The sequence below is a fragment of the Lygodium microphyllum genome, chromosome 6 (assembly GCF_053477565.2).
Source record: "Lygodium microphyllum isolate KBCC chromosome 6, Lygodium_microphyllum_v1.1.10, whole genome shotgun sequence".
Lineage (NCBI taxonomy): Eukaryota > Viridiplantae > Streptophyta > Polypodiopsida > Schizaeales > Lygodiaceae > Lygodium > Lygodium microphyllum.
Genome location: NC_141140.1, coordinates 122,735,053 through 122,761,932, shown reverse-complemented (window position 1 = coordinate 122,761,932; position 26,880 = coordinate 122,735,053).

Here is a 26,880-nt window from a genome sequence, read left to right as displayed (position 1 = left end):
TTCTCATGCAAATACATAGCCTAAGGATTGTGCATCTTGCAACTACTACCAAAACCAATAAGGCCTTAGAGATTGTGAAAGAAGTAGACGTATCCAATGCCTTCCTAGATCTTGGCACCCCAAAGATTGGCATCTAGATAGAAGAATGCTTCATCATAAGTGCATTGATAGACAAAGGCTCTTTAGTGAACATCATGACAAATGTGATGGTGAAAGATTTGGGTTTGCAAGGTATGTAACTAACATAGTGGCTTATCAAACTGGCACATCAAAGTAGAATCGAGTCTTTAGGCATCCTTCCATATGTCAAGACCACAGTTGCAAAAAAAAGATTACTAGGCTAATGTACTTAATGGTGAAGTCAAACTCTTATGGGACTTCTTACCCCCTATTGTTGGGTAGACCATGGCTATTTGAAGTACGAGAAAGGACAGATTGGTTCAAAGGAACCCTAACCCTAGGCAGGGGACCCAATAAAGTGGTGTTGAAGCTTTATGGTTTGTAGAGAGGACATGGATCCACCTCCATAAAAGTCTCATCTAACTCTTCCAACAAAGGAGCTTATGGAACATCAATAGAAAAAGACTCCGTCAAGAAAATCTTCCCAAAGAAATTTGAAGCATGGTCCCTAATAGTGGGCACTGTAAGCTATCTCCCAAAAGAAGCAAAGATGTTATCGATGGGTGAATATCTCATTCTTGAATCTAGAATTACTTTTGAATATGGCCACAAAAATAGAGCTAGAGACAAAAGTAGAAGTAGAGATAGAGAGCTTGTTCTTCTCATCTCCTATCAAAGTTGAAATAGATCCTGAAGAGGAAGATGATGATGAAAGTGAAGATCAAGATTCAGATAGTGAAAAGGAAGAATTTGTCCAACTAAAAGAGGATATGAATAAAGATAGAGTCCCAAAGGCCTCAGAAGCTAAAGATTCTATGCTATTGGATGGAATGATGATAGTACCCTTTGGACTGATCAATGAATCCCATCATATGCAAAAGTGTATAAAAATGGATTAAGTAGGATAAGATTACCTTCACTAGTGGATCTTTCCATGAATGATGCCTACCAATGTAAAGCACCAAGGAAAGGGAACCAATGGAAGAGAAAGAAAATAAGATTATTAAAAGCATTCATTTTCTTATTTTTCTAACATTAAGAGACAAAAGCTAGGGGAGTGCTCCCTAGCTTAATCTTTCCAATAAAAGATGATGACGATACACCATGCTAACAAGCACAAATTCCTCAAGAAAAAAGAAACTCAAACAAGCCTTACGATGTGACATTCCTAGATACATCCTCAGAAGATGAATCCTCAAGTCAAGAAGAGAGTATCCCTCAAACTAAATTAGAAACAACGCTCATACCATTTCAATATACACACAGTATACATAAGGATCACAGAAGTCGTAGCCTGAAGGGAGCTCTCTTGCTCAACCCATGAGACCTACGGCCTACTTATTGGTCAAGCGTTTCAAGTCGAGTGGCCATGGCTACCTCTCACATAGCCAACGTGCTCTCCCTACCTATGCGGTGTAGTGATCTTACATTGATGTTGGATTGAGTACCCTCCTCTTTCTTGCACACCAGTAGCTCCATAATCCTCGAGGCAAGCTCAAGCAACCTCAATCCCTCTCCGTCGAGCTCCATCCTCCATAGCCACACGAGACAAGAGAAGAAAAGAGAGAAGAAAATGAACAGAGGAGATGGGGAGCTTCTTCTCCTCGATCCCTCACTCTCATAGGCTCACCCCCTCACTCCCTCACTCAAGCACACACAAGAAGAGAAGAAGAAGAGAAGAAGAAGAAGAAGCTTTTTGCCACATGCCAAGAATGAGAGTTTCCATTAACTTTTTGTCTTATATATATGCCCTCCTTCCCTTGGGCGATCATCCCCTTTTTACATGGCCAGCCATGGCCTAGGCCCTTTTTTCCTTTTTCCCTAACTTCCTAGAGTAGTCCTACCACCCATCCATGGTTATAAATTGCATAGGAGGGAGCCTCGCACTCTTTTACAAAGATTTTGGCTGCGCCTTTATATTTAAAGGTGCGCCTTCTTGCTTTTGGCTTTTTTGCAGCTTCCATGGTTGCGCCTTGGACTCCTGGTGGTTGTTCCCATGCTTTTAGATTTTTTCCAAGCCTGTTCTCTTGTGAGGCTCCTTTTCCTTTTTTTCACCTTGTGCTTTTCCTGTTGATGCCTCTTTTTTTGTTTTCTTTGCTCTACAGTAAACGTTACCCCCCCTAGCTGAGTGCCACTCCCATGGCACTGCTGGGTGGTGAGTCGGATGGTGGTGATGGGGTAGCTAGGTGGCTTTTTGAGTTTGTATACAAGCCCAAGTTGAGGATGTGTTGGAGGGATTTATGCTTGAAATTAAATATGGCATTGGAATGAGTCCCTTTTAAGAGCTAGTTGTGGTAGAGGTCTACCTTTGAAATTGATAATGGTGTTAAGGCAAACCTCCTTCTTAAGGTTGGCCATGGGTGGATCTACCCTTGATTAAAAATGGAGTTGGGTGGATCCTCCTTGGAGAAACCGAAGATGGTGGACATGTACTCAAGGTTGAAGATGCTATTGGATGGGTTTCCCTCATTGTGCCCTCTCCTTGATGCGACACGATCTTAACCTGCAAGACAAAGTTGTGCACTTCCTAAGGTGTGTGTTTGCCTTACCATGTAGTGCATGATGCACGTGATTGTGGAACTGGGAGATGGTCAAGTCCTCGGTGGTGTCCCACACTTGAGGACCCAATTCATGCATGGTTGTAAATGCGGTGCATTGCTTAGGGAGACAGGTCTTGGAAATGTCGTGCCCTTGATGTGCCCTAAGTATGTGCTGTGGGGGACAGGGCTAGGTATGGAAACCCTAGGTGTGCAATGATTGTGGCACTTGAGATGCTTTTGGGGGATCCAGTGTTTTCACTTATTTTTTTGGTTTTTTTTGGATTAGATGATTACAGCCAACATTCTAACACAAGGGTGTACTCAGGCTATGCCTTGATCTTCCTCGGACGATTCGTGAGGTGGTCTTAGGGACTTAGTCAAAAAGTGTGGCTCTGCAGGTATTCCTTGATACTAGCCTTTGCATTAAGAGGTATGGTTGAAAAGAAAGGATGATTGCACCTCGTGAAGTGGCTATCGCTCATGTCCTTAAGGATCTTCATACAAAAAGAGAGAAGCAGGATTGCCCTCATCATGAGCCTAGCCATAACACAACTATCTATTCCTAGGTTGATGTCAAAAAAGAGTGGGGGAAGGTGGGCTTCCTCAGCTGTTGGATTTTGCTTAAGTAAAAACCTAATGGTCCTAAGGTAATTATAAGTAGTTATGAAGGTTGGTGGGTCCGGGTAGGATGCAAGTCCCCTGCTTTAAAGGTCATGCATTCCTCGGGGTTGCTGCATTGACATTGTAGATCTTCAGGAAGTTGTATCTGCCATGCACTCCCTTATCGTAATCCACTCCATGTCTCGAGGGTAGGGCATGTAGATAAGATCATTCCTTTCTTCCGATAGCATACCACAGAAGGCCATCCATGCATCAAGATTGGTGTCCCAAATCCTCCTCTGCCACTTTGGCTGCGCCTCATAGCCTCAGACGGTTTTGGGAACTTGATAGACCCTATCCTGTCAGTAGTCCACAGGTTCCCGCCTCCATTGTGTGATTATGATGCTCCTCTCCTCGACCCATCAGTTCGTTAAAGTATTTCCCAAATGAATGATCCTTTCCACTACCTCCAAGGGTAAGACTCGGTCCAAGGCTTGTGGGTAGAGGAAGGAGAACTCAAAGGGTTGGGATTGGAGTTCTTGCTATTGTCAGATGGTTAGCTCTTACGGCTAGTTGAAGGGATAGTGATCCTCACGTAGTGGCATGGCTCATCATGAAGATGTTGTGGCCATGCTTGTGCTCTTTGTTGGGCTTGCTCCACAAGTTTCCATCTTCTTCTTCTGGCATCAATGATGCATTTGGGGATTTGGGCACCCTCTGGCTCTTTTGGGGGTAGGTCAGGCAAGGGCGGACTGGGCTCTTCGATATGCGGTTCTTCTTCAAATTCTTGCTTGAAGTCCGGTCCTTTCTCGATGTCTTGTTTCATCATGGGTTGGATTGGGGGTGGATGGGGCTGCTCTTATTCTTCGAGTCCAAGTTCCCTAGGTCATCAATGGAGAGGCCGGCTTGTTGTTTGCATTGTTGCTTCTTGGTTATGCCTATGTTGGTTGGGAATGTGTGCTCTTGCAAGCCATACTTTAAGGCTCTAGTCGTCAACTCCAACTTCCTTTTCACACTCTCCACCGAATCCTTGCCTTCAACTTGTGTGACATGAAGCACTATGCTTAGAAAGGCCCGCCTCTGCGTGTTGGAGCACAATTTAGTGGCCTCAACCCTAGATTCTGTGAGCACTCTCTCACACTCTGCTACTACCAGGCGCTCTATCAAGCCTCACACTCTTTCAAAATTGCATCTCTCCCACTACTGCACTTTGTTTTCTAGATCTTTTTTGCATTTTTCCATCTCTTGAGACATCATCATTACCACCTGTTGCTGCTCATTCCACACTTCCAACATTTGGGTTTTCTCTTTGTCTCAGCAGTCCAGCTACTCTTCTGTTCTCCTTCTACCTTGCTCAGCTATGGAGAACTGCTGGTGGGCTTCTACGAGCCTTTCTGATAGATCTTCATTGACTTGCGCTTGTTGGCTTTGCAATTCTGCTCGATGCACCCTTCTTTTGGTCATGGCCATGGCCATTAGTCTCTTCACTTCCTACTGGGCATTTCGCAGGTTGTCCTGTAGGCTCCTGGTGGCTTCTTTTATGGCCTCTTTCTTCTTCTTTGACATGACTTTTATCTCTCTCTCTAGTCTTCCTTGCTCCTCCATTTCTAACGATAGCCTGAATACCATGGCATCCTTCTATTCTTGGCATTGTTCTTCTGATGCCTAGTCCCTTTCCCGTTGGTTCTCCCGTAGTTCTACATTCATCTCTTCCACCCGTGCCATTCGTTTGCTGGAGCTTAGTGTATTGTTGGATGAGCAACTTGTGGCCCTGCTACTCAGCCACTAGGTCTTGGGCTTCATCCTCTAGCCTTTTCCTTAGGTGATCTTCATTAACTTGCACCTCTTTCTCTTTGGCACTGAATTGCTCTTTCAAGTTTTGGATTTCTTTCTGATGTTGCGTGGCTTGTCATGTCATCTCTAGCCTCCTTAGTGCCGTAGACACTTCTCTTTCGGGTCTCTAGTTCTGCTGATGCTGCTTTATTCTCTTCCTTAGCCCTCTCCAGCTGGGGGCTAGAAGTTTAGCTACATAGGCATCATAATCTACAGTTGGGGGCATTTTTGGCGGTGCTATCGTGGTGGATGCTTCCAACCTTTGCCTTTTTGGATCTTGCCTAGACTTAGCATCAACTACAGTTGACCTTTTTACTTCTGCTTTTGGCACTATTTCTTGTACTTTTATGACCAAGAACTGCATCATGGACATAAGTTTAGTGGTGTCCATGGCAGGCTCTGGCTCCCGTGTTGTGGCGATGGTGGTGGTTTGAGGTGCAAAAGTTGAAGGGAGGGGATGTAATGGGGCCTTGCTTTTTCCTGAAACAATAGGGGCTACTCCAATGTTGCTGTTGGGCTCACCTTCCTATCATGGGCTCAGGGGTTTCATCTCTCTAGCACCATGGATCTCCTTGACAGACCTATGCATGGCCTCTACCATGTCTTCATCCTCCTTTCTCCTTAGCTCCTCAACCTCTTGTTCTGCTCTTCTTCTTCTCTCCTCCTCTGCTCTTTGTGATTCTTCTCTTACTTTCTTCATTTCCTCCTCTTTCCTCCTATTTCCTCCTCCATTATTCTTTTGCCCTTTTGGATTCATTTTGGCCTCTTTTTAGCTCCGCTCATTCTTCCTTCATCATCTCCTCTCTCCTTTGTTGGGCTTCGTGGCCTTCTTCTTCTCTTGTGCCCTAGCCTCCTTCTGGGTAGTCTACACGTCCTGCTCTCCCCGTTCACTAATGGTTCTCCATTGGATTGCTCTACGTTAAGGTGCGGTGACCGCTGGGGTGTCTCTCCTACCTCCTCTTCAACTCCTTCTACCTCCTTTATGGCCTCTTGGATGATGGCTGTTAAGACCCAACCAAATCTAATTATGGATGCCTTAGAAGCAAGCTTCTTTCGTGTTGATCTGGCCATTGAGGTTGGGGATTCTTCTCTTGTTGGCACTACACGTGGCTAGGATGGCGGCCGAGTTCTTGATGGTTTTCAAGAAAGTCCCCTTCTTCAGGGGATAGATACATATAGGACAACAACATGGTATTCGTCGTCACAGAATCTTCAAACACCATACGGACCACTTTTGTCAGCAACTCAGGAGACCAAGCCCCACTCCAACCATCCTCTGGAAGAGGAAGATCCATCATTGAAAGCTTCATGTAAAAGGCCAACTTCTGCAATTGATAGTGGACAAAGAAAGAATGGTTTGGAGGAACATATTCCTGGAAATGCTCAAATGTAGACCATAGCAAATCCATCTTGGACTGCAATCTTTCCACTTTATCTTAGAATAAAGGACACAAGGTAGCCTGTCTCTGGAGAACTGCCAAGTCTTGCTTTGAGAGAAGGGATCAATGGAACATTAGGGCTTGGAGGAACAGGCCGTGACTGCGTCAATTGGTCTTGCAACTGCTTGATTTGGGAAGCTTGTGATTCCACGGTGTCATGAGCAGTCTGTAAGGCTGATTGTTTTGCATCTAAAAGAGTTTAAAACTCTTGAGCTTCTTTGGACATCCTCTCTTTCTCCTCGGAGATTTTAGTGACCTTTGATTGAGCTTCTATTAACTGAATCTTCAAAGAAGATATCTCTTCTCTTTGGGTCTCAATCATTTGGGTTTGTTGCTCCATCTGCTTAAACAGATCTGCTAGTGTGTCTTTAGTAGAGGCTAACTCAGATGTTGCCTTATGCAACTGGTCTTTGGACTGCATCAGTTTGTCATGAAAGGAAACATACAGCTGTTGAACACAGGCTGTCTCACTGAAAGTTCAATTGAACTCTGGATGTCTTTACAAAGGAATGGGATGGCATCTCCCGACACTAAACTATTTAGTGAAGGGATTGATATGTCCAAGGAACCCTCTCTATGTGCCCTGAACAGGTTGTTACATGTGAGGTAAGCAGGGAGGTCACTACTAGATGTAGCAGGAATTGTAACTGAAGGAAGAACTGAAGGAGCTTTATCTGCCACCCGCTTCAAGCGCTTTTGCTGAATGACCAAGGGAGGAGGAGAATCCATATCCTCTATATCAATAGGTTCTGACTCTTCTGAAGGTGGAGGGGGAGGTACTGGATCAGATGGAGGAGGTGGTAGCACACCCTTCTTTAAGCCTGAGTATGTCAAGAAGCATACAGGTAGGATCCATATGTGACATTTGTGACATTTTCCCTAGTGACTTTGACGAAATGTTGATCTATCTTTGTAAGTAGGTAAGTGCTCCAATCAATAGCCACTCCTTTTAACACCACCCTGGAAGTACTGGATAGGAGGAGGAGCGTGAGGCGCCATTCAGATGGAAAACACACACACCACAAACACAGATAGTCACAAAGAATTTCTGCAAAACAACCAAAGGGCTATAAAAAAGAAATCAATCGAATAGAAGGACACTCATACAGACATAGACGTAACTAACCCATTTACTACCCTAGACAATACACATCCTAGAAAAAATTTGGCATGACCTCTACACATATGCGACCCAAAACTTCATGCGATGCAACAAACAGGCACCCCAATCCCTGTATCAGGCAAGAAAGAAAGAACTTTACACCGCACTCGTAATCGTAACACATAGACAAATCAGACTACTAGAAAAATGTACATCAAGACTTGACCATAACCTGGACCATCAGTGCCAACTAAAAGACCTTTATGCGCCTATCCCACGAAGCGTGTGTATTAAAAAGGGGAAAAAAAAGTGCAGTGAGGGGGAATTATTTTAATGAAGGGTTCATTTTAAGAAATTATTAACAATGGGTGATATTTTATTAGGTTATAAACCTTAATAAGAAAACGACGGTTCCTTCTCAAAATTTTAATTACAAATTATTAAGGTGAAACGGTGCTTTATCGCAACCCGGACTACGATTCCCAGACTAGGTCTCTAAATGCAAATTCCTTATTTAAAAATTAATAATGATGTGAAGCGCTTTTTTGCCAGTGCGTGCTTTTCTGTGATGGCTGGTTCATTTTTATTAAAAATTAAGGTGCCTCTTAAGCGCACATAGTAGCGCGTGCAAAGTGAACGACTGGTTGATTTTTAAATTTTTAAATTGTGTGTTTAGCGCGAATGTTCGTGGAATAGGTGGGTGAATAAATAGTTTATTTTAGGAATTAATTGTGATTAAGGGGGTAATGAAAATAAATAAAGCTCACAAAATAAATACATGGAAGGTGTGTGTATGCAAGAGCCTAAAGGCGTACGTAGGAGTCCCCCAAAAGCAATGAATCCAGTCAAACAAAATCAAAGACCACTGACTGAACAAAAAATAAAACACCTTAGTGTGTGTGTTGATTTGTAATGTATTTTTAAGTTTTAATTTTGTATTGTGGTTGTGCTATATTTTAGGTGTGTTTGTTTGGTTTTTATAGTGGGGAGGTTAATTGGTTTTATTATGTGTTTTTGTTGGTTTGTGTGTTTGTTTGTTTATTTATTTTTTAAAAAAAATATTTATGTTTTTTTATTTAAATAAATAATAGTAATTAAATCAAGATATATAGCACATGGATATGTGATGAAGAGAAAAAAAAAAGAAATTTCAGCTAGTTAGGAAATATCCACAATTTATGTTAATTCAACCAGGATTTTCAGATGGTTTGTAGGATTTAAAATGAATTTTTATTATGGTTTTGGTGCTTTAAAAAATATGTCTGCCTTTTATGGAAATATTTTTTTAAGTGAAAAACTAGTAGAAAAAGGGTAGAGGGATGTGTGGAATTTTTTGCGATTTTTTTGAATTTATTTTTGTATTTTTACTAATTTTAAATGATTTTTATCCATTTTTCAGGTAATTTTGAATGAATTTTCAAATTGTTAATTTTTTTTAATTTTTTATTTAAATTTCCATCTGACAAACATTCCAAAAAATTGCAGAAATAGGGAGGAATTTTTAGAAAATTTTCTATAATTTTTTTGAGTTTAAATGAATTTTTGAAATTAACTAAATCAAGTAGATGATGTAAATCAGGCTAGTTGGTTAAGTGAGATCAAGTTAGGTCAACTAAGGCAGGTTAGTCTAGGTAAGTCAGGGTAAGTCAAGTCTGGTTTGGTTAGGTTAGTCAGGGTTGATTAGGTTAGTTTGAGTTAGTCTAGGCTAGTTAGGTCAATTAAGTTAGTCTAGGTTGGTTAGTCAAGTTAAGGTAGTTAGTCAAATCCTAACTAACCAGGGTTCAGTTAGTAAAAGTGGAAACTAACTAGGGGTTAAGTCAGTGGGGGTAACTAATTGGGGTCAATTAACTGGGGTCAACTAACCCTAGGTTAGGTTAGTGGGGGGTGGAACTAACCTGAGTTAGGTTAGTGATACTAACTACAATTAGGTTAGTAGGGACTAACTCTAGTTAGGTTAGTGACTAACTCTAGGTAGGTTAGGTTAACTGTAGTGGGGTTAAGTTAACTAAAGTTAGGTTAGTTGTTAACCTGGCAATTAGATGGTGGGAGGAGGAGGAGGAGGAGGAGGAAGTTAGAGGCGGCGGTGGAGGCACAGGTGGCGATGGGAGGGCCGGCGTCGCGCATGGCAGAGGTGGCGGTTGACGAGGCGTTCGGCGGCGGGCGGTGCAGCGGTTGCATAGGGTGGCAACGACACTGGAGGGCAACGAAGGCGGCGGTCTGCGAGCAGCAACGACGCTCAGGGGTAGTGGAGGTGGCCGAGTGGCAGGTAGAGGGAGGAGACTAAAGGGTGGGGAGGACGGCAGTTGCTGTTCAAGGCAGCTGTCGAGGGAGAAGAGGTAGGGCAGCTGGAGGAGGAGGCCGGCCAAGGGGAGGTTGGGGAGGAGTAGGCCGAGGGAGAAGGGCCTGGCGGGCTGCCGACAGGAGGTTGGAGAGGAGAGAGAGGAGGAGGAAGAAGAGGAGGGAGAGGAGGAAAGAAGAGGAAGGGGGAAGGGGAGGAGGAAAGAGGAGAGAGGAAGGGGAGCTGGTGGCTATGGAGGAAGAAGAAGCAAGAAGGGAGGGCCGCGACATGCAACGGAAAGGTAGGGAATTTTTTTAAAAAAAATAAAAAAATAAAAATAATGCATTTTCTTGATTTAATACTTCGTTCTTTCCTTCTTTTTTTTTGTTTCCCTTTTGTTTTTCTCTTTTTTTCTCTTTCTTTTTGTTTCTTCTTCTTTTTTTCTTACTTTTTTTTCTTTATGCTTGGTTTTCTTTCTGTTCTTTTGGTTTTTTTAAATAAAAAAATTGTGTCTTTTAATTATTTTGGTTTTGTTTTGTTTTGTTGTTAGTTTATTATTTTTTATTTATGTTTTTTTAAATTGAGATATTTTTTTTCTTGCTCTTTTTTTAAAAAATTATTTTTTATTTTTATTTATTTTTTTCTTCTTGTGCTGTGTTTGTGTTTTTTTGGTTTTTTTTAAAATAATGAAAGAAGAAAAATAAAAGAAATAATAAAATGGAAGAACACATCCTTGCCTGTGTGCATGCGCGGGTAGGGGTAAAAAAATTTGCAATGACGGGGTCAAATGGGCAGGGATGGGGACGCGCTAGCCACGGACGCCATGGGGGCATCCCGAGTCGTGTAAAACCAAAAACAAGGGCGTTTACGCGTGAGGTGAGAAATGTGGTTAATTGGAAAAATGAAGAAAAATTAATGATATCCAAACCGTTTGTTGGATCAAAAATCCATAAAAAGGAAAAACGGGCCGGGAGATGAGGGAAAAATCTTGGAAACATGCAACACGGGTTCCGGGACAAGGTCAGGGTGTTCACATGGAAAAAACACAAAAAAAATCCAAAAACACATACGAGCATTAATATCGAAAAATCCGCGTATCGGAACAAAGTGCGAAAAGAAGGAAAAGTGTGCAAAACAATGTGTCCGACAATCCTATCATGACAAAACACGGTTTCGAGTGAGATAGGATGTGTTCACATGGGAAAAATCCCAAAAATAGACCCGAAAAGGGACTCAGAAATTAATATGGGAAAAACCGTGCATCTGAATAGCAAGCGGTAAAAAGGAAAAATGTCCAAAAAAAAGGAATTCATAGGACTGGTGCATCAAAGCCGAGTTTGGGGAAAATTAGGATGGGTTCACGTGGAAAAAACACAAAAAATGCATCCGAAAACACTCGAAAAAATTAATAACAAAAAAGCCGACATTCAGAAGAGGGGGGAGGAAAAAGGAAAAAGTGGGGGAAAGGCTCGCAGGACACAGCTGTCAAATCAAACTGGGATTCCGGTGAAAATAGGGTAGGTTGACATGGAAAAATATGAAAAATAGACAGTAAAAATGCCCCAAAACTCGAAAAATTTAATAATGGATCAACCATTTATCGAAATGACATGGAATAAAAAGGAAAAATGCCAGGGAGAATGGCTAGGATAGGGTTGACACATCAAATCAGGGTTTTGAAGCAATAAAGACGTGTTCACATGGAAAACTGTCTAATTTACGAGAATTACTTCAAAAATTAATAACTTAAGAATCGTCTGTCGGAATAGGGGTTGGTAAAAAGGAAAAATAGGTAGTTCAAAGGTACGAACAGGGCTGTAAGGTTGGATTGGGATGTCGGTGAACATAAGGTCCGTTTGTATGAAAGAAGCCTAAAACCTAGAATAAGGGCAAATGGTCAAGAAACAACTCCTAGGACAGGGTGAAATAGAACGGAAGGGTAGGGAAGGGACCCCATCAGGGTAAAATGAAATCACGGTATAGATGCATGATCAGAACAGGGTGTATGTATGGGGGTACGCAACATGGATGTGCAGGGACGCGTCCCCACACTTAAGACCTTAACAAGAAGGATAAACCAAACATCAAGGACTTAGTACCACACATCAGACCAACCACGACGTCCCCACATATAAGACATGACCGGTACTGAGAAACATAAGGTGTAGGGTTAGAAAAACTTGGCCCATATTGTTAAGGAGGAATGTCGACTATCGAGGTTGCGTCTGGAAGCGTCGTTGGCTCTACAGGAAGTAACAAGGTGTCTTCACAGCACACGTCCTTCGTCCTTTGTGGCAGGGACCAAGTGGCAGTACCCAGGGAGGTAGTTGGTTGAAAGAATTATAGGAAATTCGCCGGTTGAAAGAGCAGGCACTCGCCCCATGACTAATATCACTTGAGAAAATAAGGATGAAATCCTAGATCTCACACCCGATTTAGGAGTTGACAAGGGAATGATGCAGAGGGAGTATACCAGGGTGCACAATTGATGGTGCATCAGTGCGTCCAACCCATCTGGCATAGGTGCAAGGAGAAAGGCAAGGGAGCCTTGTAGTGCAGTGAACAGAGTAATGTGTCCTGTGCTGATGACTGAAACCCAGCCCGTGGGTGCATAGGGAAATGGGAACGTACCTGACTCCAAAGGTCGTAACATCTCTCAATCCTCACCTCTCGGTAATTGGTTGAAGAAACTCCAGTCACACTCAGCCCACCCTCTGTCTCGTGCTCCGTTGAAATATACAGAGGGCAGCCCTTTCCTGGAACCCATTGATGCAATCCTCACTGTTGCTTGTGCAGAGATTCTATGCCTTGTACACATTTGATGGTGCAACTGTGCATCCCACCCTGTGCCGGCATAGAGTGCAAGAAGGAAGGCCATGAAGCCTTATAGTGCAGTGTACAGAAATAGATCGTGCATTGCGCATTGAGAGGCCCATCCCGTGCGTGCAACACTCCGTTCACACATCTCACCTCTCATTTGATTTAAAGGGAAAGACTGGTCACTCACCCCACCCTCTGTCTCACGCTTAGTTGGAAGATACAAAGGGCAGCCCATACTCACATCCCCATCCTGTTAGGATGAAGGCTCACATCACTCAAGGGGTTGTTGTTGTCATCAGGATCTTGAGGACGAGGCGTACCCAGGGAGGCAGCCTACAAATCTCATACTTCAATGACTTGTAAGAAGAGTCGTTTGTTAAGAAGGGCAGACGGATTGATATTGCAAAGACAACGCACTAAGGGAGGGGGCTTCAAATGACTTGCTGAAGAGGTTCTGCTAGTGAGTCAGCTCTCTTGAACTGCGGGGTATTATCACCTTTTCCGCAGTCAGCGTCCTGCCCAAGGGTGTTTCCACCTTTTCTCGGAACGAGGCCTGTTATAATAGGGAAGTTCTTCCTTTTCTCCCATAATAGTTTTGTTGTTTTTTTCTTTATTTCTTTTTCTTTTCCTTTTTTTAAAAATTTTATTTTCTTTTTTCTTCTTGTGTTTTTTTTTTCTTAAGAAAGAGAATGGTAGAAATACCATATATCAGGACCAACCTCGCCACCGTTGTTGAATCAAACGAGAAGAGAACAATGTCGGGTTGAGATGTTTCTGCGAGGGGGTAGTAGAACGAGACCGTCTCATGAGGAGAATCATAAGGGCTATCAGAAGCACAACGAGAAGGACAGTGCGACACCCAAAAGGAAAGGGGTAGGTCGACTGTGATTGTCAAGATCCCCAGGGAGGGAAGTATTTCTTCAGACGATAGCCATTGATGAGGAAAGGATCATCAGAGGCATCAACGGTCTACATCTAAACAGAGCCGTTAGGATTCATGGCCAGTACCTTGTACAGGCCCATCCACCATTGTTGAAGCTTGCCAAGAAACTTGCCAAATCTCGAATCATAGGCTAGAACAAGATCACCTTCTTTGAACTCCTTGTGCTTGATGAAACTATCATGGTAGGCCTTGCGTCGTGCTTGAGTGGTTTCCATGCACTGTAAGGCCATCCGCCGTATCTCATCCAAGCATTCCAAGTGCAGGAGACGGCGTTGCAGTGACTCATTATCTTCCAAGTGTTCTTTAACTGCCACTCGCAAAGAGGGCAATTCCAGCTCAACAAGGAAGATAGCTTCTGTATCATACACTAGCTAGAAAGGGGTTTGTCTTGTAGCTGCCTTATGGGAGGTTCTGTATGCCCAGAGGGCCTCTGTAAGTTGATCGTCCCAGTCACAACGATGTGTTGCAATCGTTCTTGTCATAATTGAGTAGAGGATGCGATTGGTGACTTCAACTTGTCCATTGGCTCTGGGGTAATAGGGAGTGGACTTACGATGGCGAATCTTATACAGCTCAGTCAGCTCCTCCATAATTTTGTAGGAAATGAGTAACTTTGTCACTTACCAGCTCAAGGGGACTGCCAAAATGGGTGATAATATTCTCGTACATGAACAGGGCTACGTTATTACCATCTTCCCGCTTCAAGGCTTTAGCTTCACACCACTTTGTGACATAATCTGTACACACTAAGATGTATCTGTTCTGCTTCCGTCTGGTGGGTGGATCAATAGGACCCACAAAATCAATCCCCCACTTCTCGAACAGCTTTAGGGGAAGAATGGGTTGTAGTGGCATGGCACTTGTTTTGGTGGGTTTCCCCATTCGCTTACAAGCATTACATCTCTTACAGTAATCATATGCATCCTTGTGGAGGGTCGGCCACCAGTATCCTGCTAACAGAGCCTTCTTGGCTGTCGCTTCTCCTGCGAAGTGTCCACCACATGGTTCGTCATAGCATGCTTTCAATACTATGCCAATTTTGTCCCCTGGAACACATCTTCGCAGCACTTCATCTTTGCCTTTCTCATACAAGGCTCCACCTAGCAAGGTGTAGGGGGCTGATTCTAATAGAAACTTCTTCCTCTCACGGCTTGAGATGCCAGGAGGATACTGTTGAGTTGCCAGGAAATTGGCTATGTCTGCATACCAGGGAGTAATTGTTTCAACTAGAAACAAGGAAGCATCATGAAGGTCTGGATCATCTTGTTCCTCTTCTTCTGTTTGAGGGATCCGTGATAGATGATTGGCTAGGACATGGGAATGGCGAGGCTTAGTGATTACTTCAAAGTCAAACTCCTGGAATAAGAGCAACCATCTCATTAGTCGTCCTTTAACATCTGCTTTGTTCATCAGGAAGGACAGGGCTTCATGATCCACATAGAACTTGAAATGCATTGACAATAGATATTGTCGAAACTTCTCCAGTGCAAACACCATTGCCAAGCACTCAAGCTCTGTCACTGTATAGTTCCATTCCCTATCAGTGACCTTTCAGCTTGCATAATATATCGGTTGATCTAATTTAGAGGGGCCCTTTTGACATAGGATAGCACCTAGCCCTTCAACTGATGCATCGGTGTGCACATGGAACTCCTTCGTCCAATCAGGAGGCTACAAAATAGATGCTTGGATAAGGCACTATTTTAGGGTATTAAAGGCTTCTTCACAGTCATCAATCCAAGGAAATTAGCTTCTTTTCTTAGGAGCTTATGTAGAGGGGCTGCTTGGTTGCAAAATGTGCAATAAATCTTTTGTAGTAGCCCACATGGCCAAGAAATCCTCTCAATTTCTTGAGGTTTGTTGGTGCTGTTAAGGCAGCAATCTTCTCAATCTTTGCCGAGTTTGTTGCAATCCCTTGTGCAAAGACAATATGGCCCAACAGAACTCCTGAGGAGATGCCAAAGACACATTTGTCAAGGTTGAGAGAAATCCCATTCTCTCGGCATTTGTCAAAACATTGCTCTAGGTGTCCCGAGTGCTCACGGATCAAACTATAGACACAAAAGTCATCAAGATACACCTCAATGAAATCATGCAGATGATTCTGGAAGGCAGCCATCATTACTCGTTGGAAGGTGGCAGGAGCATTAGAGATCCCAAATGGCATCACTCTGTAGGTATAGGTCCCCCATTCTATGGTGAAGGTTGTTTTGGATTGGTCCTCTTCTGCGATTTGGACTTGGTTATATCCACTGAATCCATCCAAGAGGGAATACAGCTCATGGCCTGCCACTGTGTCCAATAGTTGGTTTGTAAAAGGGATATGGAAATGATCCTTCTTCGTCTTTGAATTGAGCTTCCGAAATTCGACACATATTCGAAGTTTCCTGTTCTTCTTGGGTACTACCACAATGGGCAAAACCCATTCACTGTTAGCCACATGATAAATAATCTCTGCTTCAAGAAGTTTCTATAATTCGGCCTTCACCAAAGTAGAATAATTAGGATTCATCCGTCTTTGTCTTTGCCTTACAGGTTTGGCATGTTAGCATACTGTGGGATCAATCCCCTTTAGGTCTTTATATGACCAATCAAACACATCTAAGTTCTCTTTGAGTAGGTCTCGCAGGACCACTAATTCTTCTTCTAGAAGATTGAGACCCACTTTCAAGTGACGTTTAGTACCGTCAGTATCTAGGAACATTACTTGTCTTTCACCTTCCACTGCATGGATAAATGTCCCATGGATTTCTTCTGGATAGAGGTCTGACTCTTTCAAGAGAGTAGTATCCTTGTCTGATGTTCCACTAGAATCAGTGTCCTCCTTTTGAACAAATGACTCATTTGTCTGTTGAGGTTGCTGGAAGGGTATCAGAGCTTTATTTGCTTTTGTGTAAGTGGTGATTGCTTCTGGACTTAGGGATTCATCTTTAGAAGATGCATCCAAGAATGTCACGTAGCACGGACTTTCTAGAGGCCGTGGCTCTGGGGGCTTTTGCTTCTCTTGACCAGGGGCATCATCATTATCTTTTCTCTAGACTGAATGCTCAGGGTGACAGGAGCAACTAGTGAACTTAATTTTTATGCCTTTAATCCATTGCTTATACAGATTCTGCATACTTTGTGGTCCATTGACCAACTTGAACTGCACCATGGTCATTCCATCCAGTATCCTGAGATATTCGGCCTCTAAGGTCTCTGTAGGGACATCAACAAGATCATCCTCTATCAGAGGGAATTCTTTATCTACACTTTCATAACTTGCTTCATTTTCTTCCTCATCATTTTCATCCTCTTTCCTTAGAGGCTCTGCCTTTGTTTCTGTAGAGGCTCTGCAGGAGAAGAACAGATCTTCTGCCTCTGTATCTGCTTCTGTCATAGTTTCTGACTCTGGCTCAGGCTCAGGCTTAGGCTCAGAGACAGTTACTGTCTCTGTAACTATCTCTGTATCCACTCTGTCTCTGTTCAGTAGCCGCTTTGTATCTGCTCTGCCTATGTACTGTCTCTATACTGTAACTGTACTGTCTCTGTACTGTCTCTACTTTGTCTTTGCGACTGTCATGTAACAGGGAGAACAGTACATCCATGCTTCTATTTCACTGTCAAAGGTGATTTCAGAAGTTAATTCTAGTTGAGACAGGAGGTATTCACCCATGGACAAGGATTTTACATCTCGTGGCAGTTGGCTTACAGTGCCCACTGTTAGGGACTGTGCCTGTGTTTTCTTAGGAAAGAGCTGCTTAACAGCCTCTTCATCTCCTAATGTACAATCTGTTACCTCGTTGGAGGAGTTGGCTATGACTTCAATGGATGTGGATCCATTACCGTTTTGCGATCCAAACAGCTTTAACACCGCTTTATTGGGTCCTTTGCCTAGGGTTAGGGTTCCTTAACCAATCCGTCCTAGCTCTTGCTTCAAAAAGCCAAGGTCTTCCCAATAGCAGAGGGTATGAGGTCCCATAAGAATTTGGTTTGACCACCAAATATGTTAGCCAATAATCTCTTCCTGTAAGGGTTGTTTTTACTTATGGGAGAATGCCCAATGGTTTGACTCTGCTTTGGTATGCTAATCTGATAAGCCACTGTGTAGGTTGAATTCCTTGCAACCCTAAGTCTTTCATTGTCACATCCATCGTTATGTTTACTGATGAGCCTCCATCAATCAATGCATCTGAAATGAAGCATCCTTTTATCCATACACTAATCTCTGGGGTTCTAGGATCTAGGAAGGTGTTAGCCACATCGACTTCCTTTACATGCTCCGAGGCCTTATTGGTCTTGGTCGCTGTTGAAGGAGTGATCCTTAGTCCACGCCTTATCAAGATGCTTTTGAATCTCTTTCGGCAGCAGCTGGGAGACATCATCACCAACTACCGAAATGTTAAGTTTGGTTTAAAAGTGTCTAGGTCTTTGATCAATTCATAAACTTTGATAGGATCCACAAGCTTCTCCAGCCGGCTGGGGAATGGGGCTACACCCATTTTCATTTTTTCTTTTTCTTCTAACAATTGCAGCATCGGTACTTTCTCTGTTTCTGGAAGTGCTTATGTACCTTGTATCTCTTGGGCCTCTAGTCCTGTCTCTGGGATTGTCTCTGTAGCTCTCTGTGGCGCTTAAGTGCTCTGTACTATACTGTTCTATTCTGTACTGCTCTGTCCCTCTGTAGGTAGGTCGAACTTCACAGTCTTGGCAGAAGAGTTATTTTCATTCTGAACCACTGGTTCCTTCTTCTCAGTGTGTGTAACAGCGGCAACTTCCAACTCGACCAAATTGGAAGCAGGCTCTTGTACCTTCTATTGGTTGTCAGTGGCATTGGCCTTTATAGGGGCTGGACTGGGACAGTCCTTTGCAATGTGGCCTTCTCCTTTGCATCGGTTGCATAAGGGATTGCAATCCACAGATCATCTAGGGTTTGGACAATTCGGGGAGATATGTCCCTTTTCTCCACACCTATAACATTCCACCTCTGATCTCTATCCACCGCTAGACTGTCGTCCTCTGTAACTTTGAGAGGGAAACCTCCTTGGACCAAAATTAGGACCAAATTTCCTAGGCTTTGGTCTAATATCCTGTGTTGTCATTTTGGATTCTAGCAAGTTGAATCTTGCATTTTCATCCTTCTGTCTTTGTTCATGCATCTCTTTTAGAGAGAAAATATCCTCTGTATGGTTCTTTTGCAAACAGTAGGAACAGAAGGCTCCAGGAATGGTTGGTTTTCGGGTACATTCAATGGTTAAATGTCCTGCTTGATGACACTTTCTGCACCATGTATTAGAGTGCATGCACCATGTATTAGAGTGCATCACATCTCTTCCAGCTCTCGCAGGAGTGGATATATTGGCAGTATTCACCTTCAGCATCTGTAACTGCTCTGTAATCACATCCAGAAGCTCTTTCTTGATACTTGCAACTGAGTTGGATAAGTAGTCCTTTAGATTTTCACCTCCTGAAGTGCTTGTAGTAGGGTTTTGAGAAGTGTATGTAATTACTACATAAACTAGTTGGATAGATCCAGAAGGTCCTCAGTTCTGGCTCTGATTTAGAGCTCCTGTTGAGACTTGGGGTTGTTGATTCCAATTGGTAGGGTTCCACTATTGTTGAGTTGCCATTGGAAAAACTGTTTGAGGCCATTGTTGTTGTGGTTGAACCATCATTTGAGGCAATGTCGTCTGCGGTGACCACACTGGATTAGGTGCATTATATTGTGGCACTGTTTGCATCTGGGGATAGGGGTAGGGAACTGTCCCTGGGACTGCATTTGGTGGGTATACCATTCCTGGCATTGGAGGAGGTAAGAATCCTCTTCCTGGAGTCATTGACAGTCTTGCTTCAACTTCATTATACAATCTTGCACCTTCCACTGCAGCTTGCAGATTGACTGGTCTTCTCAATTCTATGAACTTGCAAACTTTTGGTTGTAGGCCCCTGAGAAACACTCCTTTTTGGATACCTTTGTCCAAATGATGGTTAGTCCATCTCTTCAGGATGGATTCCATTCGCGAAACATAAGCTTCTACTCTTTCTCCAGAGGACTAACTTAGGTTCATGAACTCCTCTCGCATCCGCTCTTCAAAACCTTCATGCCTGAATTTAGTGAGGAAGGCCAACTTCAGGTCGTCCCATGTGCCAAAAGTTCCTGCTGCTTGTTTCTCATACCACTGAAACGCCATGCCCTTGAAAGTGGCGGGAAATATTGCTAAGCAATGCTCAGGGGTTTTGGCATTGTTAGCCACATATGCTATCATAAATTCTGCTACATGAAGATCAGGGTCTTGGTTGTACTCTCCCTTAAAAACTAGCAATGGGACTACATTTGCTGGCCTGTCATCAATATTTCCAAGATGGATCTGACTAGGAAGGGGACCTTGAGTCGCCATGGGGACTTATGTAAAGAGTGCTTTTAGGGCGTCAAAGGAGGCTTCTGCTGCGAGCTCATTCTCAGCTTTGATTTTTGCCTTCTCTCTTCTCACGTACCTCTGGACTCATTCCAACGCTTGCCTCTTTATTGTGTCATTAATTAGGGGGTTGGCTCAAACCAATTGGTTTGGACTCAACAGGATAGTATTAGAGGAGGCTTCAGTCTCTGAGGGATTCTCTGGCCAACATCTCCTCTACTTCCTTCTTTTCAACATCTCTGAATTTAACTTTCAAACCACTACAGAGGGGAAGATATTCTATTCTGAAAGTATCAAAACTCATTCTTCTTAGGATCGTTGTTGCATCATTATAATAATGCCAACTTCTGAGGGTTTCAACAGTGTATGTTGTGAAAAAAACTCTTTCTACCAACTTCTAGTGGGTTGCTAATTGGACAAACAGAAGATTATCAGTGCACCAAGCATCCCACTTATCTTGCTGTTGAGCATCCACGAACAAATTCCAACTCTTTTCCTTCTTGTTTTTGTGAACCTCCATAGACCAAGACTCCTGAAGCTTCTTCACAATCTCCCACTTGATGATGTCTGGAAACTTCTCAATGAATGCCAAATCTTCCATGGATGGTCATTCTCTCTGTTTCTGCTCTTCAGTTTTTTGCCAAACAGTTTGCCACTAAGATGCAAGTTTCTGCTGCTTCAACAGGAAGAGGAAACAGTCCACCACATAGAGCATGCATCATGATGGTGATATGTTTCTACCATTGTGGGATGAACTTATTGTGGAAAGTGGCTTTGATTATGAGAAATTTCAACTCTTCAAGGGAAGAAGGAACTTTGCAAACATCCATTGAATTCTCCTCTTCTTGACAATGCCATTTCCTTCATTTTCAGCCTCTTCTGATACTTGTTGATGGCAAGTTTCCCCGGCTACGCACCAAAAACATGGAGCCCCAAGAGGAACACCAAGGAAAAAGAAATTCTCTTGCAAGAAAATCTATCTTGTAACATCAAAAAGCTTTTATTTCATTATTTTGTTCATCAAAACAAAGAAAACAACAATTCTTCACGCAGCATCATGGTAGATTTCTCCCACGGATTTGATAGAATCAACCATAATCTTCAACATCTTCATATAATTATTTAATATAACAAAGAACACAAATGAATACACCATATTTGAATGAAAATCAATCACATAATATTCATCTTCAATGTCTTCATAGTTCTCTCTCTCAATCTCTCATATACAGTTACACTGTTTTGATAGAATTGACTATCTCTGGCTCTCTCTTTCTCTCTCCATCAATAGTACATCATCTCCTCACTACAATAATCTTATAATAACTCTCAATAATCCTTCTTAGGTCGTGGATGCACCTCCCAAGAGGTATGTCTAATATGAAGAGTCACTAGAGCCACTATAGTGTCTTTTCACAGCTCACTACTGTCACTGTCACTTAGTCTTCTCTTCAGTCTTCAACAGTTGCTTCTTCCATTTGTTTTAGCTCTTTTGAACTTAGATTAATCATTTCCAAAGGTTAGAAAACTTTCCCAAATCCACACATACATTCTACAGAACACTTACAGAAGGTCTACAGAACAGTTACAATACAGAGACAGAGCAGCTACAGTACATTTATAGTACAGAGATAGAGTAGAGACAAAGGCTCTACAGAGGGTTACAGAAGGTCATCAGAACCTCATGACTCATACTCAAACCATTCTAAACTATCAAGAACTATTCAATAGGCTTCAAAAAGATCTCAATCTTCATCAATCATCAATCCATGCTTCATACAGAAGACAATCAAAACAAACCAGAAGGTATACAGAACCAATCAGAACCTCAACAGAACATCATAGAGCTTCATATCTCCACTGAGAATCATCATGAACTTCCAAAAAATAATCAATATCATCCAAAACACTCTCAAATACTTCCATTAACAACCATACATCACTCTAAATCCATCAAAAATCAATCATTCAGACCTCAAAAACAACAAAAATTAGTCAAAAATTTAGTCTTTTTCCACTCTCAACACATCTTTACTTGCATCCTTACTTCTAGATTTGGGATGTCTGCCAGACTTATCCCATCCACTGTGTGCACATCATGCTTATTCACTCCAAGCATGGCATATACATTTGTTTGAGGGCGTCTTTCTTTCTTGATGGCCAAGCCTTAGGACCTTCTCAATCATTGCAGTGCTCAGTGGTACCTCCACTTGACATTCTACTTCTCTTGTCCTGATTGTTATTATGCCGCAGTTCCTTGCATAATCAAAACTTCTCAGGAACTTTTCGCACATGCGGTAGTCCACCGCTTGCCCTAATTTCTCTAGATACTTTCAGAGGGCACATTTGTCTACCAATCGGCTCCTCCATAATAGCTTCGTCCAAGTTCAACATGTGCTTGAAGGTGAATTGATTGAAGCCCCTTGTTTCTACACATAGGCCGTATCTCGTTTGTTCTTCCTTTGTGAAGGGGAGTTTGCCACCTTTATCTTGCCCTGCCATTGTGGGTACCTGTCATTTACCATAGTCCAACATTAGTATTCCTCATATGGCTTCTTGGTAAGCAAGAAATCGATTTTACTTCCATGAAGAGAATGAAAAAGCTGAATTAAAGACATGAAATTTTCAAACAGTAGCCTATTCATTCCAAAACATTTTTGATACTTTCTTCCCAACCCTTTTTTACTCTTTCTTACTTTTAACTTTGATTAAGTATTTTTGTTTCCTTCTTGCCTATGTTTTCTTAATCACCTTACCCCCTCCCCCTCAGAAAATGATAAGAATCCTTCCTAGGATTGGACATGGGAGAGGCAAGGGGATTTGAGCACCGTATGGGGCTATCTACTTTGGCATAAGCCAATCATAAAAATCAGGGTTGTATTCCAAGTGGGCATGATGATCAAGATTACAAGGGCTAATGCATACTTGGGTAATGTAAGTTAGGACATCGGTTAGAAAATCACCCGAGTTAATGTGGCTAGCCACATGTAGCTCCTCTTCTGTAAGTATGCAATCAATGTAAGGGTGGGCCAAGACTTGGTCATCTAGGTGTTTGTTTCGGGTGATTGCCAAGACCCTGCAAGAGGTTGGTGCTACGTAAGTTGGGTCATACTCGCTTGTTTTAATTGCGCATCGCTACTCAGCATTAGTCATTACTTGGACACCTCTTTTGTCCCATTGGAGACATAGGTTACACCATTTTTGTAAGAATGATGAGTCCGAGTCAGCAAGGCGAGTGAGTTCCTCAAGCTCAATGGGTGATGCATGCCTTTGGGGCTTGCACTATGCTGTTATTAGCCATATGATGAGCGCATGCTCTTTTTAAATTTCACCATTATCAATCAACTCCTTTGCGACCTTGGGGAATTTTACGTTCATGAAATCTTATTCTTCCCAAGTGCAAGATAAAGAATGAACATCAGAGACAAGGGGTTCCTCAAGCAAGCCAAGGTCAAGTATTTCATAGCTCCTAGCAAATGTGGTGAAAGTGTTGTCCAAGAGCTTGATGCAAGTCACCAAGTCATCTCCCATATTCTTAGCAAGGTCATTGGCAACCGATAGAAATGAATGTCGCTTGTACGAATATGCACTATCGCCCAGTGCTTCCCAACGCCATTGCCGCCTTCTCTACACATCAACTGAAGCATTCACAATTGTTAGAAAATAATAAAATTAAACCGAAAAAAGTGAATACCTAGTAGTCTTCAGCTACAAAATAAATAAATAGGTTGGAACTTTGTCCTAACCTTAATTTAATACGAGTGCACTCTAAACTCATAAACGTCCATTAATTTAAATATGTATTTTTTAGAATCACCCATGTGGAGTCACCCACCTGCACATTAAATTAACATGACGCCCGAGAAGGACATGCGTCATTGTCAACTTCTCGCACAAGGAATCCACCTTGTGTACGAGCCCCGGCAAATAAATATAGTTTTACAAAATCCACCACAAAACCTCACGGAATCCACCGTGGGATAAAAGCTCATAGAATCCATCATGGTCTCACGGAATCCACTGTGGAATATGCCTCTTGGCATCATACCCTAGGGTGGGATAGCAATTGTCCTCAATTGCTATTAGCTCAATGTGGAGCAAGCAATGAGGGGTAAGTAGTTAGATCACGAGCATGCATCCATTGGGCCTCTTCAACAGGATGATTTTTAAACTTAACCAAATATCTAGAATATCTACAACCAGTTCTAGTGGTCATAAAGTCAGTGTCTAGAATAGTTTCGGGTTCAAGGATTTCAGTTTCGTCTTCCAACAAAGGAGGGTTTTCATAGTGTAACATGTCCGCTCATCCACTTGTGGGACATGTCTTAGCAGCCCATCAGGAAGAGAGTTTAGAAAGCGCCACCTCGCACTCGCAAGGAATGTCACAAGGTTTGCGATCTAGGTCTTCCCTAGTCTGCCTTGAGCGGAAGTATCCGGCCGTTCCCACTTAGGATCGACCTCAGGGTTTCTTTCCTATCAGCAAAGTCTCTAGGAAGTAGCTAGCGTCGAGCTCCAGATGACCCACTTTGAGTAGGAACAATAGAGTCAAAGTGGATTTATGCTGCACTTCATTCATGGAGAATGGGAAATGAGAGGGATGCATAGCTCAACCTCTCTGCCCATAAGGCATAGTCCCATTCCGCTCCCCTAAAATGGCATAAATCGGGATTCTAACTCAACTGACTCTAGGTCTTCACAGTTTCATTATCACGCCTTTTTGAGAAAAGTTCCCAGCTAACTAGGACCACCCTTCCGTAGGACGGACCCAAGTCACTTCCACTATACTTTTCTCGGGTTGCTTAGTTGTCTAATTACCTACCACATTATGTTTGACATGCAAAGGCAGCTTCCTTAAATTAATCAATTTAAACAAAGGTTCCTTCACGTAACTTAGGCATTGACACAAAAACCCTACCGACCCTAATTATCCTTACCTTAGGCCTCGTAAAATAGATCATGGACAACCTCGTGGTCCTCGATTGGTCAACTTGCTGGTTATCTCCTAGATCCCTTGAAGTACCTATGTACCTTTATCTTTGATCTTAATTGATCAATATTTTCTATCCCCTTGACCATGGTTGATCAAGATGGTTCTGTTTAGAATAGTTCCTACTCCTCCGTCTTAAGTATAATCTTCTTAAGCCCTCTTAATAATGCTCACATGCACTAAGCTTCTACCTATCCCTCTTGAAGTCACCAAGGACTTTGACATGGGATTCATGGATCTCAGTCCCATTTGGTAAATTACAACAACGTTGAATTTTTCCAACAGCTTTAATGCACGCAACATAATGCCATGCCTTCATTTCAATGCTTACAATTTTGATATAAACCATAGGATATTTTATGCCACACATGCGAAGGTACTTTTTATGCATGCAATCTTAACATTATCCTTTGTGTAATTATTTACACGATCTATAACCTTCTTCAATGATATGATATTTATAACTTCATGTGATGATTGTATGAGTCTAGCTGCACTTTGATCTTTTTTGCAGTTTATTACATGTACCTTAGAATCCATATTGCGATATGGAGATGTACTTTGCTTCTTTCGATGTCCTCGAAAATGTATTTTGCAAGAACTTGTGCAAGGAGCAATGCACTTTATGCAAGAATTCATGCAAGAATTTTTTTGGGTAATTTACGATGCAATTACCTAATCAATTTCACCTATTATGATGTCGTCTTACAACGAAATTTATCTTGTTTGTTATAAACATCACAACTAATTTCATACCAAGGCAATTACCCATCAATCACGCAATCAATGTGATGCATGTGAATATGATTTTCACCATGATAATTATAATCTATGATTTAATAATAGAGCAACCTGGGTTTGGAGTGATGTCCTGATTCCTGTGGTATTTATGCCTGATGATAGACCATTCGTGGTTGCGGTACTGTCTTGATTCAAGCCACCATCCACTCTTGCAGGGTTTTTGGATATCCTTGTAGATCTACACATCGAGGCCATACTCGAAGACGCGTGTACGAGAGATAGAATTCTCATACTCTCCTATGCAACTGTAAGTAAATTCTTGCAGCCTCTCCTTGAGTGGAGAAAAGTTAATGAAGGGGAGGGGTGTATTTTTGGAAATGTTAGAGGGGTGTGTGACCTTCGCTTTAAGAGGGGGGAAAGAAGAACCCTCCAAAAGCTTCTCTCTCTCTCTCTCTCTCTCTCTCTCTCTCTCTCTCTCTCTCTCTCTCTTTCTCTCTCTCCCCTTGCGATGATGATGAGGAGGGGGGCTATGTGTCAGGCAGAGGGGGGCGTGATGTGTAGGCGGCAGCACGGGCGGTGTCCTCTAATCATCGGGGGGGACTGCTGCAGATGACGAGGGGAGGGCTGCTGTCGAAGACCACTAGGGGGGAGGGGTGGGGCTTCCCCTTATATGGTGGAGGAGGGAGGGCTTCACGAGGCCGTCGAACGGCCGCCACCCCTCCACCTGGGGGGGTTGCATGCCCCCCCATTCTCACTCTCTACTCACTCACACACTCTCTCTCTCCCCAACATGCTGTCGGTAGGGAGAGAGGAGAGAGTAAAAACTTTGTACTAAAATTAAAAACAATCTTTTAAAAGGGGAGGTTCGCATGGGGAGGGTACGGGGGGAGATATTACATCCTCTCCCCCTTAGAGAAATCAAGATGTCCTCATCTCGAGAAGACCTGGGGGTATTGTTGGTTGAGAGTATTTTCATCCATCCAGGTGGCATCCTCTTCTGGATAACATTTCCACTGGATGAGGTATTCTCTCAAGGTCCTTGATCTCAAATGCCTCTCCCTAACATATAGGATTCTATCAGG